We start from the raw sequence: 16,304 nt of genomic DNA, 5'->3' as shown, positions 1-16,304 counted from the left end.
CATTACTTGCCACATAGAAGGGAGGGCTCAGTAAATATCTGTTGAATACATTTTAATAGCTTCCTAAATAACTAGCTTTCAGCCCTGTCAATTTCAGTCTTCTTGCCCTCATGGTTTCTTGTGCAATACGAGGTAATTTCCCTGAGTCCATCCTTCCCATACAAGACAGACTTTCAGCTTCTTAGCAAGACAATCATGGCTTTTCAGGGCCCGACCCAACTGACCCACCAGAGTCACCTTCTGCCACCAAACTACTCGGAGCCAAGGCACTTTAAAGAGCTCACAGTTCCCTGCGTTCTTGCCTCTCTTCTGCCCTCTGCCCTCTGTCTGGCTCCCCTTGTGTCCTGGCAAACTTTCACTGGACAGATCAATGTCCAGATTAACTATGACGTCCTGTGTCATACGAACCGTTCCCTCCTCCGAGCACCCAAGAACACTGCATTTCCACCTCCTCTGCCCATTCTGAAATTACTGCTATCATCTTCTACCCATCTGTTTTCTCTCTCCTTTATTCTTACCAGAGAATGGCACACAGCAGGCTTGCATTTGTTGAGATGAAATGAAAATATAGCATAATGAGGTATTCTTAAGTCTAGCACCTGGAAAATGCTTTCTGCTGTGCAGGTGACTAACTCAGCATGCTAGTATTGTTAGGAGTTTCTCTACAGTTCCACGGCATTCACTTCCAGAGTCTCGAAATCCAATTTTCTAACTTATTTGAAAACTTAGAAGTGCTTTTTTTTTCTGTCACTACGAAGCCATCTGGGTATTACTTCACAAGACAGATTCTAATAATCCTCATACATGTGTCAAAGTGGAAACAATGAAAACTTTTAAAATAATTTTTTCTTTCTAAATGAAATATGTTCTTTTTTGAGATGGTGTCTCACTCTGTCACCCAGGCTGGAGTACAATGGCATGATCTCGGCTCGCTGCAAACTCCACCTCCTGGGTTCAGGGGATTCTCCTGCCTCAGCCTCCTGGGTATAGCTGGCATGTGCACCACCATGCCTGGCTAATTTTTTGTATTTCAGTAGAGACAGGTTTCACCATGTTGACCAGGATGGTCTTGATCTCCTGACCTCATGATCCACTTGCCTCGGACTCCCAAAGTGCTGGGATTACAGGCATGAGCCACTGTGCCCGGCCAATATTTTTAAAAAAGAGTTTTTTTTTTTCCTTTTCCTTTGGATTTTCTATTTCATAAATTCCAAAGAATATATATGAAATATGCCAAATTTCTATAAAACAGAAGTGTAGTTCACGGCTAGAATATGTGTGCATCTCTACCTAACTTAGAGCAGGGTTTTGGCAGGACACAATACTGTATCCAGTTGCCTTCGAGAATAAAGTTTGGTTTCTTGGGGAGGAAAGTTAGTTATATTCCCAGCATAATATGCAACCTAAAGGTTAGTTTATTAAAAAGAAGCTGCTATTTTATAGTGTTGTACATAATATATAAAGAACTCCTAAAACTGACCCAGTGGAAAAACAGATCGATTATGCCAGGACTTAAATCAATCACTGTCCTCTCTCTACAGGTCACCTTTAAACTTGCCTTGTCCACCCCAGGGCAATCCCTGGCCTTGCCGTCTGCCCTGGGATCTCTCCAGCGTTCCTCAAAACTGGGCCTGTCCTGAGAGGCTGCTTGGCCCACTAACTCCTCTCTCCCTGGGTCAAAAGAGCAAGGTGGGTTCTTCTGTTCACACTCTTACACCTTGTTAACAGATCCAAAGGCTTCTGATGTTCTTACACTGCCTTACTTTCTATGCTTTCATTTTCCATTTTCATTCTTACAAACAGTTCCGTGGCGTACATTTCCATACAGTAGTTTTCCTGGTGATAGAGGCCAGGCCTGAACCCGGGTTTCATTTTCTTTGAGTGATGTTTACTGCCTGTACCTAACACATTTTGATGGCAAAAACAATTCCTTTGGGGTTCTCGGCCTCATCAAATATCCTCTCTCTATAGTGTACACACTGCCCTAGACACAGCGGTCTGTGTGGATTCCCACCCCCTTGGAGAGGGATCACTCTGTGGTACCAACCCTGGGCACCTCATTCAGCTCGAGTAGTGTGGTCCCACGTCTCCCATAGGTGTGTCTGTAACCACCTCCTCTTTATGGCGAGGAACCGGCTGCGGAATCCTTCCCAGCCTGCGGGAGGACGTCACCTCCAAGCCTCTGGATGACCTGCAGAGGAGTCACCTGCAGTCGCCAGCCCGGCCCTGGACCCTTCCCGGGCCCATCCTCTGTTAACTACCCATCCTTTCCCACCAGGTCAGGACCTGCTGGGGCCTGGGAACCCTCCCAGGGCAGCTGTCCCGCGGGAGGGCCGCCCCACCTCTCGCCACCCTCACCCCGACAGACTCCGGGCCGCGGGGCAGGGCAGCGGGAACCGTTTTCTGGCCGGAGTAGTGCCCGCCGGGAAGGAGCCGCCGCCGCCTCGCCCACCCCTGCTACCCCCTGCCCCGGCTCACCTGCCACCCGGCTCGGCCTCGCTCAGGGTCACTGTTTCCTCGGCATCGTGCCGCCGGGAGAGGGCTCCGGACCGGGTTGTGATGATGACCAGGGCACCTGCTGCGGGGCGGCGGGGACAGCGGGGCTCGGGGAGCCTGGGGCTGACGTGCGGCCTCGCGACCCCGCCCAGAGCCACTCAGCTGACCGCGCGCCGCTCCCCTCCAGCTCCGGGGAATTTCCCGGGCCCCGCCCACAGGGGCCCCGCCCCCTTTTCCCTGCATCCGCCCCCAGCTTCCCACCCTCGCGGTTACTGCGGGGTCGACGCTAGGACCGGTGAGAACAGGGACTACGCTAAGGCGCTGCTGTGACGGCGTTAATAAAAATAAATCATCAATCAAATGCAGTGTGTGGAGCTGGTCTTCCCCGCGGATCCCTTAGTGGAAGCCAGAGCCGCAGGGGGGTCGCTGCGGCCCCTGGAAAGAGGAGGATCCCAGGCATCCTCGGAGGGAGGCCTCCATCTTTGTGCTTTTCTGAAAAAGGCTTACATCCAGACATAGTTAACTGAGCACATATAGCTTTCCACTCGTTTTTGCTTTAAAATAGACTAAAAAAGCAAAAAGCTTGTAGGATGTTTCTTGAGCTCTTGTTGCCGAAGAACAGGCTCCGCTAACCTCACGGCGCTCCAGGTGCCCGGCGCCGGGATTCACGGGTGCGCGGGGATCGCATCTGGGAAGCAGCCTCCCTGTCGTGGAGGAGGGAAGATGCCCCCGGATTAGACAGTTGGATGACAAGGTAGGAGGGAGAGCCGTCCTATGTGCATCCCGAGCACCTGGGCAGCGCCCCAGGGACGCAGTCACGGACAGGCGCTGCGTCAGATCGCGAGGTCAAGGCCTGGTTCAGGCGGTGCTGCCCGCCCCGGGACCCTCCTGCAGAAGGAATAAACAGAAATGAGTGCGAGGCCAGGTAGCCTGGGAGAAGCCTGGGGGCAGGTTTGTACGTGAGGCCAAGAAGGGCATGAAAGCCGGGAAGAACTAGATTTACGAAAGGAGGTGCCGGCGCCACCCGATTCCGTGAGAATGAGAGCACGTGGTTGCGCATCCACGCTGCTCACTGGTTAGAAGGAAACGCAAAGGACAGGGAGAGAGAGGGGAAAAAAAAATCCTGATCTGAAACAGGAAAATGCGGATGCGCCCTCTCCTGGTATCTCCAAAGGATTCCGCTTCGCTGTCTGCACCTCCTGCTGCCTGGCCAGGCCTGAACTTCAACCCTGCCCGAGAGGCTAACCCCAAGAGCTGGGAAGGGAAGGCAGGCAAATCAGCAACTGCCCGCAGACCCAATTCCGAGCCCTCGAGTTGGTGTAATGTAGGAGGGGCAGATGAGGCTAGAGGCTGCTTTATGAGGAGTCAGCCTTGGGGTGGAAGTGGGGAGAAATAGACAATTTAAAAAATTTTTTTAAAAATCAGTGCAGGAAAGAACTGATATTCATGAAAAGGGCTTGGAAAAATATATATAGAGAGAAATGGAATGACATTCTCTACTTTATGTTTAACTACTGGGATGATCCAGGCAGAAAAGACGATGTCACAGTTGTTTCCCGGGATCGATGGAGGATGGACCCTCAGAGGTCTGTAAGGGGCGCCTGGGGTAAGTCACACTTTACTAGGCTCCTTCTGTTATTTAAAACCCTATAGTTAGGGCGCGGTGGCTCACACCTGTCATCCCAGCACTTTGTGGGGGACCAAGGCAGGAAGATCGCTTGAGCCCAGAAGGGAGAGGCTACCATGAGCTATGATCAGGTGACTGCACTCCAGCTTGGGTGAGAGGGAGACTTTGTCTCAAACAAAATCAAAAATGAAAACAAAACAAACCTATCAAAGTGAATTAAAATGAGCATCAGCAAAGCTCTGAGCCATGGGAAGAAGGTCACGCACAAGCTGCCCATGGCTTTGGTGTGGGAGGCTTGAGGTGAGTTTCTGGTAGACAAAGCAGTCAAAGTCATTTTCTCCTGATCCCTTGCTCTCAGTGTGGGGGAGGAGGGGGCTTGAAGCACCGCGCGCCCACCCCCCAACTTCTTAGCAATAGGACCTTGGCCAAGTTACTTCATCTTACCCTTCCTCATTCCCTTTATCTGTAAAATGGGGAGTTTAGTACACTCTCAAATCCAGAAAGTTCTAAGGACCAAACCTCTTTTCTGACCTGACCCAGCTGATGGAAAGCTATTTACAGTCTTTGTTTAGATCCATTGGTGTGATTTTTAAACTTGTTTCATTGAAGAAAATTGATAGTTGATAGGAGAACTGCATCAGACCCTGTCAGGATGTTATGTGATATAAATCCCATGCATTGAACAGCCTTTTGAAAATCCCCCAAATTCTGGACTCTGAAGCAGAGGTTGCCCCAAAGGTTTATTTTATTATGTTGTTATATTTTATTTTTTGAGATGGAGTCTTGCTCTGTCACCCAGGCTGGAGTACACTGGCGTAATCTCAGCTCGCTGCAACCTCCACCTCCTGGATTCAAGTGATTCTCCTGCCTCAGACTCCGGAGTGGCTGGATTACAGGTGTGTACCACCACATCCAACTAATTTTTGTATTTTTAACAGAGATGAGGTTTTGCCATGTTGACTGGGCTGGTCTTGAACTCCTGACCTCAGGTGATTCACCCACCTCGGCCTCCCAAAGTGCTGGGATTACAGGCATGAGCCGCTGTGCCCAGCCACCCAAAAGTTTTAGATAAGGCATTTGGACTCACAGCCTTACCTAAGGATGCTGAGAGGATTAAAGAGGAAATATGTCTTCAACACCTAAAAAAATGCCGTGGTGCTGGTTGCCATTGCTTGTGTTAGAGCCAGTTCTGCTGCTTAGCCTGGATTGTCCTGTTTGGTGACTCTGTCCTCCCGCACACTTCCATGGAATCTAAATGCAGTGAAAAAACTGAAAGAATAGCATGGTTTTAGCAGATTTGCTGATGTGGTTTTGTGTTGGATAAATGTAGAGCAGTGTGTGAGGGTGTTTAGTGAGATCCTAATCTGTGTTTATTTTTTGTTTGTTTATTTTTTTGAGACGGAGTCTTGCTTTGTCTCCTAGGTTAGAGTACAGCGGCACGATCTCAGCTCACTGCAACTTCCATCTTTCAGTTTCAAGTAATTCTCTGCCTCAGTCTCCTGAGTAGCTGGGATTACAGGTGCCTGCCACCACGCCCGGCTAAGTTTTTTGTATTTTTAGTAGAGATGGGGTTTCACCATCTTGGCCAGGCTGGTCTTGAACTCCTGATCTCATGATCCACCCACCTTGGCCTCCCAGAGTGCTGGGGTTACAGGTGTGAGCCACTGCGCCTGGCCCTAATCTGTGTTTGATGTTCCTTGTGTTCCCCAATCCCCTGTGTTTGGAGTTAGCAACTAGTCCCTTTGGGTTTCCTACCTTCAGGAGTGTTTGCTGGATTCCTGGCAACAGCTCTTAGAAGCACAGCCTTTCTTCTTGTCTTTTGAGAAAGCCTGATCTCAGTACATCCATGATGTACCCCAGATGTCCTGGAGGAAGAAGACCCAGAGCCAGGCGGGCGAGGTGGAGGCTTTCACAGCAGTTGGAGGGAGGAGTGACTCCCCCAGATTGGGAGGGGTAGGGGAATGGTGGTCTTATGAGCATCAAGGACTCAAGTCTCAGTCCCTGCAGCACCCACACAGATGGCAAGCTCTTGGAGTGACACAGCTGTGGGATGCATCTATTGGAACTCAGGAACCTTCTGCAGATTCTGGTGCCCAGGCTTGTCATTGGAGATGGGAGAGCCTGTTCCCTAGAAGAACCATTTGATAATGAGAGTATCAGTGGCAAGGTTGATGGGCTGAAAAATAAATGGTTCTTACTCCAATGGGTACCAAAAGCACTCCTGGAGTTTTGCATGACCATAGGGAAGAAGACCTCCTCTCTCCAGACCCCAGTGGTGCCCCAAAATAGGTTTCCCTGTACCCCTGCAGAACTGGGTTTAAAGAAAGTAAAAAGCCTGGCTGTGGTGGCTCATGCCTCGAATCCCAGCACTTTGGGAGGATCATTTGGGGTCAGGAGTTCAAGACCAGCCTGGCTAACATGGTGAAAACTCATCTCTACTAAAAATACACAAATTCGCCAGGTGGTAGTGGCATGCACCTGTAATCTCAGCTATTCAGAAGGCTGATGCAGGAGAATTGCTTGAGCCTGGGAGGCAGAGGTTGCAGTGACCCAAGATCGTGCCACAAGAAAGAGAGAAGGAGAGAGAGAGAGAAAAGAGAGAAAGAGAGAGGGAGGGAAGGAGGGAGGAAGGAAAGAAAGAAAAAGAAAGAAGAAAGAAAGGATATGTAACATTTTTATGTACATCTGGGCTGGTAGACTAATGTTTGTACCTGCTACAAGAAAGAAAGGGAAGAGAGAGAAAGAAAGAGAAAGAAAAGAAAGGGAGGGAAGGAAAGAAGGAAGATATTTTTATGTACATTTGAGCGGGTAGACTAACATTTGTACTTGCTACAAAAAAGAAAGAAAGGAATGGAGTGAGAAAGGGAGAGAAAGAAAAGGAGAGAGAAAGAGAGAGAAAGAAAAGAAAGAAAGAAGGAAGGAAGGGAGGAAAGAAGGAAGAAAGGAAAGAGAGAGAGGAGAGAAAGAAAGAAAAACATTTTATGCACATCTGAGCTGGTAGACTAATACTAGTACTTGCTACCCAAAGAGTACACATGCTGTGACTCCATATACATTAAATGTCCAGAAAAGGAAAATAGAAAAAGACAAATCAGACCAGTGGTTGCCTGAAATTGGGGATGGCTTTGACTACAAAGAACTCAAGGGGATTTTTGGGGCTGATGGAAATATACTAAATCTGCATCGTAATGATGGTTTACAACTTTTTAAGTGTAATCGAAGGCCATGAATCACATACGAATGGGGTGAATTTTATTGCATGTGAATTCTACCTCACTAGAGCTGCACAAACAACACCAAAAAGAATACGACCTAATAATTATGCCCAATAAAGCAGGGTCCCCAACCCCCGGGTGGTGAAACAGTACTGGTCTGTGGCCTGTTAGGAACTGGGCCACACAGCAGGAGGTGAGTGGTGGTGGGTGAGCATTGCGGTCTGAGCTCCGCCTCCTGTCAGATCAGCGGCTGGGTTAGATTCTCACAGGAGCATGCACCCTATTGTGAACTGTGCATGCAAGAGATCTAGGCTGTGCACTCCTTATGAGAATCTAATGCCTGATGATCTGAGGTGAAACTATTTCATCCCAAACCGCCCCCACAACCACCCTCCATGGAAAAATTGTCTTCCATGAAACCAGTTCCTGGTGTCAAAAAGGTTGGGGACTGCTGCAATAAACGATGTGCCCTGCTCCTGTGAGGCCACTGGTGTGGTGGCTGCATGCATCATCTGCCCTGTGTTGACCTGGGTCTGGGCTTTGTCTCAGCTTTAGTCTGATTCGGTTCATCACTGGTTCCAAATATTCTGAGGATGAGTTCCTTGGAAAGTTAAACAGAGGGTTACCATATGACCCAGCAATTCCGCTTCTAGGTATACTCCCCAAAGAACTGAAAATGGAGACTCAAACAGGTACACGTCTATGCCTCTAATAGGTTGCTTTCCTTTCCCCGAAATCCAGCATGGAAGCAACTCCCTGTTTAAGATGCGAGGTATATGGTTGAAGCCTCCATCAGAAGGAGGCTCTGGCATTAGGGTCCAACCTGCAGCCAAGTACCCAGAGTCCCTGGGACAATGGCTCTGGTTTGAGACAAGCCAGTTCAGGATGTGTGTGTTGTGCTCTGCTCCTCCTTCCTTTCCTTTGTCCCATGGTTTTTGTTTGTTTGCTTTTTGAGACAGCATCTTGCTCTGTCACCCAGGCTAGAGTGCAGTGGCATAGTCGTAGCTCACTGCAGCCTTGAACTCCTGGGCACAAGCTTGCCCAGGCTAGTCTTGAACTCCTGGCCTCAAGTGATTCTTCTACCTTGGCCTCCCAAAGTGCTGGAAATACAGGCATAAGTCTCTGTGCCCGGCCTTGCCCATGTTTTAAAGTCTTGAAACTGTAAACTCATTGGGAAAGAGCCGGGTATTTACCCCTTAGGTTAGGGTTGGTCCTCTGTAAATAGTAGATAAAAATACCATGGTTGGCCGGGCACGGTGGCTCAAGCCTGTAATCCCAGCACTTTGGGAGGCCAAGGTGGGTGGATCACAAGGTCAACAGATCGAGACCATCCTGGTCAACATGGTAAAACCCCGTCTCTACTAAAAATACAAAAAATTAGCCGGGCATGATGGCACGTGCCTGTAATCCCAGCTACTCAGGAGGCTGAGGCAGGAGAATTACCTGAACCCAGGGGGCGGAGGTTGCGGTGAGCTGAGATCGCGCCATTGTACTCCAGCCTGGGTAACAACAGCGAAACTCCGTCTCAAAAAAAAAAAAAAAAAAAAAAGACCACCCCCCGGGGTTTGTAGCAGAGGAGGAGCGGGCGCCATGGCGGTTCTGCTGGAGACCTCTTTGAGCGACGTCGTCATCGACTTGTACACCAAGGAGCAGCGGCGTGCCTACTTGAATTTCTTGAAATTGTGCAAAATAAAATATTACAATTATTGCCTTATTCACAATGTACAGAGGGTTTTTATCATACAAACTGGTGATCCTACAGGGACTGGCCGTGGAGGAGAGTCTATTTTTGGCCAACTGTATGGTGATCAAACAAGCTTTTTTGAGGCAGAGAAAGTCCCAAGAAGAAAGGCACAGTGTCCATGGTGAACAATGGCAGTGATCAACATGGATCTCAGTTTCTTATCACTACAGGAGAAAATCTAGATTACCTTGATGGTGTCCATACAATGTTTGGTGAGGTGACAGAAGGAATGGACATAATTTCTTAATAATTAAGAAAATTAATGAGACCTTTGTTGACAAGGACTTTGTACCATATTAGGATATCAGGATAAATCACACGGTGATTTTAGATGATCCATTTGATGACCCTCCTGATTTATTAATCCCTGATCGATCACCAGAACCTACAAGGGAACAATTAGATAGTGGTCGAATAGGAGCAGATGAAGAAATTGATGATTTCAAAGGATGATCAGCTGAGGAAGTTCGAAGAAATAAAGGCAGAAAAAGAGGCTAAAACTCAGGCTATACTTTTAGAGATGGTGGGAGACCTACCTGATGCAGATATTAAACCTCCAGAAAATGTGTTGTTTGTGTGTAAATTGAACCCAGTGACCACAGATGAGGATCTGGAAATAATATTCTCTAGATTTGGGCCAATAAGAAGTTGTGAAGTTATCCGGGACTGGAAGACAGGAGAGTCCCTCTGTTACGCTTTTATTGAATTTGAAAAGGAAGAAGATTGTGAGAAAGCGTTCTTCAAAATGGACAATGTACTTATAGATGACAGAAGAATACATGTGGATTTTAGCCAGTCTGTTGCAAAGGTTAAATTGAAAGGAAAAGGTGAGAAATACACCAAGAGTGATTTCAAGGAATATGAAAAAGAACAAAATAATCCATCTAATTTGGTTCTGAAAGATAAAGTAAAGCCCAAACAGGATGCAAAATACGATCTTATACTAGATGAGCAGGCAGAAGACTCAGAATCAAGTCACGCACACACAAGTAAAAAACACAAGAAGAAAACCCGTCACTGCTCTGAAGAAAAAGAAGATGAGGACTACATGCCAATCAAAAATCCTAATCAGGATATCTATAGAGAAATGGGGTTTGGTCACTATGAAGAAGAAGAAAGCTGTTGGGAGAAACAAAAGAGTGAAAAGAGAGACCGAACTCAGAACCGAAGTCGTAGCCGATCTCAAGAGAGGGATGGCCATTATAGTAATAGTCACAAATCCAAATACCAAACAGATCTTTACGAAAGAGAAAGGGGTAAAAAGAGAGACCGAAGCAGAAGTCCAAAGAAATCCAAAGATAAAGAAAAATCTAAGTACAGATGAAAGATGAAGAGGCAGAATTGAGTGGCTAACATATTTTCTCTTGTCTAACTTAGCGTGTCAGGAAAGCAGATGCTTAGATTTTGTGTCAAAGCTTGTTATTTTTTTTCATACTAGGATTGTGGCCCTTTAGATTAATACTGATTATATAGGGCATTAAAAAATAAAGAACTGAACATTTTCTTTGTATACTTTTTTACAGTAATTTTATTGTTAAACATAAATGGTAGTCTTCATTTTTGAAATCTTTTACATTTTCACTTTTTTAAATGAAATATTTCATACTACAAAAATACATAAGCATGTATATATAAAGTAAAGGGATAATAGATGTAAATATCTGTGTACTCATCAGCCAGCTTAAAATACAGAATATTGCCTCCATTTTAGAAGTCCCTTAAGTGCCCTCTCCCTCTCAAGTAATTATTTGGAATTTTGTGTTTGTCATCTGCCTATTATAGTTTTACAACATATGTATGTATCTGTAAATGAAATGTTAATTTTGTATGTTTCTGAATTTTATATAAATGGCAAAATGTTTTAAAAAAAACCCATGGTCATAACACTGCTTAGTAATTACTTCCTATGCCTTTCCCATTAGAAACTGTCTAATCCCTGCCATCTTTTGTACCAAATCAAAACAGAGCATAGATGAAATGTTAAGTCTTTGCTTCCTTGTTTTGCTATAAAACTGTTATGAGTTCCTGCAGCAAAATCTCCTGTTGAAGTATTCATTAGCCAGAGCTGATGATTTGGGAAAATAATCACTGTAATGCACCACAGTTCCTTGTCATGGTCTGAAAAATATTATCATCTTTGCATGCCTGAGGAGTGAAAAATGGCCTGGCTGTCTAATTTTAGACATAGTTTTAACTTCTTTGGATTAAATAATTGATCAGTAGTAGGAAAGTACAAGTGATTTGTCTTATTTTCCATCTCACTTATTTTTTTTTCCAAACTAAGATGTCTCACTTCTCCAAAAAAGTGCATGGTGGAGTGAGGGAGGACACAGAGAACTCAGGAGGGGCAGCATCCCCTAAGCCTTGGCCTCCGCATCAGTGAGGGACATCAGGGGCTAAGACAGGTAACCTCTTAGCTTCTTTCTAGCTTGAAAAAAATTATAATTTGTTTTTCACTTCTTATATTTGGTATCCAAATTTAGTAGATGCCAAATCAATTTTAATTTAAGCCTCTTCCTTCTGTAGAGGCTGACTTAATGCTTGGCTGGTGATATGGTTTGGCTGTGTTCCCACTCAAATCCCATCTTGAATTGTAGCTTCTGTAATTCCTGTGTGTTGTGGGAGGGACCTGGTGGAAGATAATTGAATCATGGGGGTGTTTTCCTTCATCCTGTTCTCATGGTAGTGAATAAGTCTCACAAGATCTGATGGTTTTATAAGGGGAAACCCCTTTCACTTGGTTCTCATTCTCTCTCTTGCCTGCCACTATGTAAGATGTGCCTTTCGCCTTGATTGTGGGGCCTCCCAGCCACATGAACTGTGAGTCCATTAAACATTTTTTTAAATAAATCACCCAGTATCAGGTTTGTCTTTATCAGCAGCATGAAAACAGACTAAGCTGGTTAAATTGCCATAAATGATTTTGCAGTTTGAAAAGTCAGTAACTCCCTTGTTTTTGGAAAAAAAAAAAAAAAAAAGCGTTCATACGTGACTTTTCAGTAGATCACAATAAACCTGCCTTAGCTGAATTGTCTGGGCCTTTTATACCCACAAAAAGTCAACATTTCTCTCACCAGGCTTCATTAACCCCTTTCTGCTTTGTGGGCAGAGTTCCTGCTCCCCTGTCAAAGGCCAGGAGACAGTCATTAAATTTGGAGGCACATTGCATTGTCTTCCGGAGCAGTGACAGATTTCTGGGGGGGCTGGTCTCATCAGATCTGCACAGCTGGATGCCAGCAACATTTTCCTTCTTTCTTTCCTAAGGCCCATGATTCACTTCTCCAGTTGCTCTATCTTTAAATTTTGCCACTGGTCGTCCCTTTGTTATTCCTGACCTCATCCCTTCCTTTCTCTGAATCTATTGGGAGCTAGGGGAGAAGAGGACTTAGATTGTCCTGGAGTTACTCCAATGTGAGCTGGCTTTACAGAAAGCAATTCTCACCAAGCTAATTTGATCTGACCCCAGGGAGGCAGAAAGAAGTCCCAGTCATAACAGACTTCTTGCAGAGACGACTGGATATTCATAGATTATTATGACAAAGGTGGCCAAATTTTGAAGAGTTGGCTGTGAAAACTCCTAGAGAAAGATCTATTTGTGAACTTGGAAGCACTTAGGTAGTATTCCCCACTGCAGGGATTTCAGACTTCAAAAGCTGATCTCACATAAATTTAGAACTTTCCCATTCACTGTGTCTTATTATAATTCTGGGAAGTGGCTCCATTCTGTTTGTTATAGAAACAAGAGAAGAGTCTCTGGGAATCTTTTTATAAAATGATTTCCTGTCTACCTTGGTTCCCATATTCATGAATTGTTTAATTCACCGTCAGCACAAAAGTATATTTTAGTTGATTCTGGCTTGATTGGCTCAAGTGAACTTTCTTTGTGGGCATGGTGGCAGACACGTGTAGTCCCAGCTACTTGGGAGTCTGAGGCAGGAGAATCGCTGGAACTTGGGAGGCAGAGGTTGCAGTGAGCTAAGATCGTGCCACTGCACTCTAGCCTGGTGACAGAGCGAGATGCTATCTCAAGAAAAAAAAAATGTAAAGTGGTGAATGAACAGCTACTCCATAGACGAGTAATGCATTCCTGAAAGTAAGAGAAGGCCACGTCCACCCTGGGCAAAATACTCATTTATACAGGATAAAAATGATCATGGGGAGATGTGCTCTGCTACTAGGGTTTGTGATAAAGGGTCAATTATCTTAATTACCATATTGAAGCAGGAGCAGCCGTGAACAAACCTCTCCAACACGGAACTGGTAAGGAAGCGGCTTTTTATTCAGCTGGGAGTCTCAGTAGACTCGCGTCTCAAGAACCGAGCTCCCCGACTAGAAAATCCTGGGCTCTTTTAAAGGCTCACAGTCTTAGAGGGTACATGTGAGAGGGTCGTGATCAATGAGGTAAGTGAGGAGTACGTGACTTAGGTGGGGTCTAGTCGTGATTAAGCAAGAACAATGCCTTTCGGGGAAGATTCCTCCATACCGTGCCTGGGATCTACAGACAGGATAGGAACTGGGGAGGGGTGTTTCATCTTTAACCTCTAGGTCCGGTAGTGGCACCTGTTCTGTCTCCTCCACTGATCTTGGGCCTTCTGTTTTCAACTTTTACTTCTCCTTTTGAAATGCAAGGCTAAGGGGAAGTGGTCTTAGAAGTGTAAGAGGAAAGGGTCTCCTTCCTCAGTGTCTTGCAAGGATCGATCACTGTCTTTAAAGTAAAATCAGGAATGTTTCTATTCTCAAGCTGGGGTATCAGGACACTCCTAAGTCTGAGTCTGTTTAGCAAATGTTGTCAATATGTTCCCTTAGCTGCAAACATCTAGAGGCTAGGAATGTCTAACTTTCCGGGCATGCAGCCCAGCAAGTCCCAGGCTCATATTTCCTAGCCCTCACCCAAGATGGAGTCGCTCTGGTTCCAATGCCTCTGACAACAATGCTAAATTTATTACTGTTAGCTGAATTGCTTTATCCTCTCTATTATCCATTTTAATTCCAACCATCAACATTCACCCATTTGCTAAGTTAGAAATTTGGGGGCAGCTTTGACTCTTCTGCCCATACTGAGTTAGCCATTGAGACCTGCCTCCTTTGCTTCAGATTTCCTGGGATCTTTTAGCACCTCCGCTCCCACCAGTGGTGTGCTGGTGAACCGTTAACAGCAGCTCTGGGAGGCAGCCCAGATTTGTAGCATTGGCCACTTTCTGTGATGTAACTACTTCCAGCCAGTGGGTTTCAAGTGATCAAAGATCTAGCAGCCTCCAAAATTCCTAATGATCTCACAACTGGCTTTCGTGAGATGACAGAAGCCAGCTGCAGAATTTGCCCGCCACTTCTCCTCCTGACCCTCTTGCTCCAACCTTCTGTCTTCTCAGGGTCATTCTCCAGCTGCCGATAAGGGCTGTCCAGACTCCAATCTGACCATGCCATTCCTGGATGATTTAGTCCACATCTCATACTGAAGCAGGAAAGGCGGTGAAACAGACCTCTTGAACAGCGAACTTGGAAGGAAGGGGCAGGGGTTATTTATTCGGCCAGGAGAAGGTGACATAGTTGCCTAACAGCTAAGCTTGAGCTCACAGAGAAAGTCCCTGCCCTTTTAAGGCTTACAGCTCTAGAACTTACATGTGAAAGGGTCTTGGGCATGGAGTATGCATGGGGTATAATGGCTTAGGTGGGGGTTTGATGTTGTTTAAGTGAAAACAATGCCTTCTGGAAAGATTCCTCCACACCATGCCTGCAGATATAGGAGGGTGATGAAGGTGGCGCCAGGTCTGCCAGCCTTGACTTCTCATATTGAAATTCGGTGTGGAAGTCAAGGCGGGGATGGTTTTAGATGCTTAAGGGTGATTAAGGGTCTCCTCCCTCAATACCAGATTACTGAGCTCTGGATGACACAACTCTGTCACCTCCTCAGTGTCATGTTCAGTCATCTTCAGGGGCTGTCCTTGTCCATACCGTGGGTGAGTCTTCCTTCTGCTGCCTGCTCCACCCCCAAGCCCCCCACCTCATCTTCTTCTCCTGGTCTCTGCCTTTCTCTTGAGATTCAGCTCAGCGGAAACCTCTTCCCACCATTCTTCCAGTTGGGTTAGGTGGCCCATCTCTGTGTTTATAACCTTAGCATGCTTTTTTATCATGCACTTATTGAAGTGGTATCATTTGTCTGGGGTGATACCTGGGGTTCATTGTCTCACGCTGAGGAAATCAAGGACCAAGACACACAAGGAGTGAGGTTAAGAGTGGAGGTTTAATAGGCAAGAGAAAAAAAAAAGCTCTCTCTGCAGAGAGAGGTCCCAAGTGGGTCTTCCGGTCCACAGCGAAATGCACAGGGTTTTACAGCTGAGCTTGAGGAGGCGGTGTCTGATTTACACAGGGCATGAAAGATTGCTTGGACCAGATGTGTCATTTGCATAAGGTAGGAAAACTGGTTAGTACTAGGTGTGCCATTTACATAGGGCCCAAATTTCTGGTAACCCTCACCCTAATCTTTTTCTTTTTTTTGAAACGGAGTCTTGCTCTGTCTCCCAGGCTGGAGGGCAGTGGTACAATCCTTAACCTCTGCCTCCTGGGTTCAAGTGATTCTCCTGCTTCAGTCTCCTGAGTAGCTGGGATTACAGGTGCCCACCATCATGCCAGGCTAATTTTTGTATTTCTAGTAGAGACGGGGTTTCACCATGTTGGCCACACTGGTCTTGAACTCCTAATCTCAGGTGATCCTCCCACCTCAGCCTCCCAAAGTGCTGGGATTACAGGTGTGAGCCACTACATCCAGCCTCCACCCTCATCTTTTATTATGCAGATGGGTTTTCTACCTGGCTGTACCATGTTGCCTGTTTATTTACTGTACATGTAAGTGACAAAAGAGAAGACAGAGCCTCCAAGTCGTATATACCTGGCCTCCAGGTGGTCCTCTTCCATTGCCACAGCTGCCAGCATTCACCTGTGCAAGCTTCCAACTTGCTTATCTATGTCTGCAGCTTGATTTTTCAGGCTGCTCTTTGTTAGAAACAAAATTATTTTGGGGCTGCTTTTTTTAAAAAGCAAATTCCACCAAGGACTCTTTACCCTCACTACCTGCCTGAATAATTTCTTTCTACCTCCTGTATCATTATAACGTTGTATTTATGGGATTTAAAAAATACTTTTCTGGCCAGGTACAGTGGCTCACACCTATAATTTCAGCACTTTGGGAGGCCAAGGTGGGTGGATCACCTGAGGTCAGGAGTTC

The 16,304-nt window shown here is 46.0% G+C and overlaps 2 protein-coding genes and 1 pseudogene across 4 annotated transcripts in view; 2 read left to right on the top strand and 1 right to left on the bottom strand.

The window, feature by feature from the left end:
* OPTN (optineurin) overlaps positions 1-2,656 on the bottom strand; it is a 30,674-nt gene extending 28,018 nt beyond the window's left edge. For all 3 annotated transcript variants that reach the window (XM_008999942.5, XM_008999943.5, XM_002750043.6), the window contains exon 1: positions 2,479-2,656. The gene's annotated coding sequence lies outside the window, so the exon portion shown is untranslated. The remainder of the gene's footprint in view (positions 1-2,478) is intronic.
* CCDC3 (coiled-coil domain containing 3) overlaps positions 1-16,304 on the top strand; it is a 207,871-nt gene that overhangs the window by 45,720 nt on the left and 145,847 nt on the right. Inside the window, exons 6-7 of the mRNA XM_078329480.1 lie at positions 1,542-1,689; positions 11,367-11,487. The gene's annotated coding sequence lies outside the window, so the exon portion shown is untranslated. The remainder of the gene's footprint in view (positions 1-1,541; positions 1,690-11,366; positions 11,488-16,304) is intronic.
* LOC100397772 (peptidyl-prolyl cis-trans isomerase-like 4 pseudogene) lies at positions 8,899-11,301 on the top strand (annotated as a pseudogene).

This window comes from Callithrix jacchus, chromosome 7 (genome assembly GCF_049354715.1).
Source record: "Callithrix jacchus isolate 240 chromosome 7, calJac240_pri, whole genome shotgun sequence".
Lineage (NCBI taxonomy): Eukaryota > Metazoa > Chordata > Mammalia > Primates > Cebidae > Callithrix > Callithrix jacchus.
The sequence above is the reverse complement of the archived record's forward strand: the minus strand, read 5'-3'. Positions and strand labels throughout refer to the sequence as shown.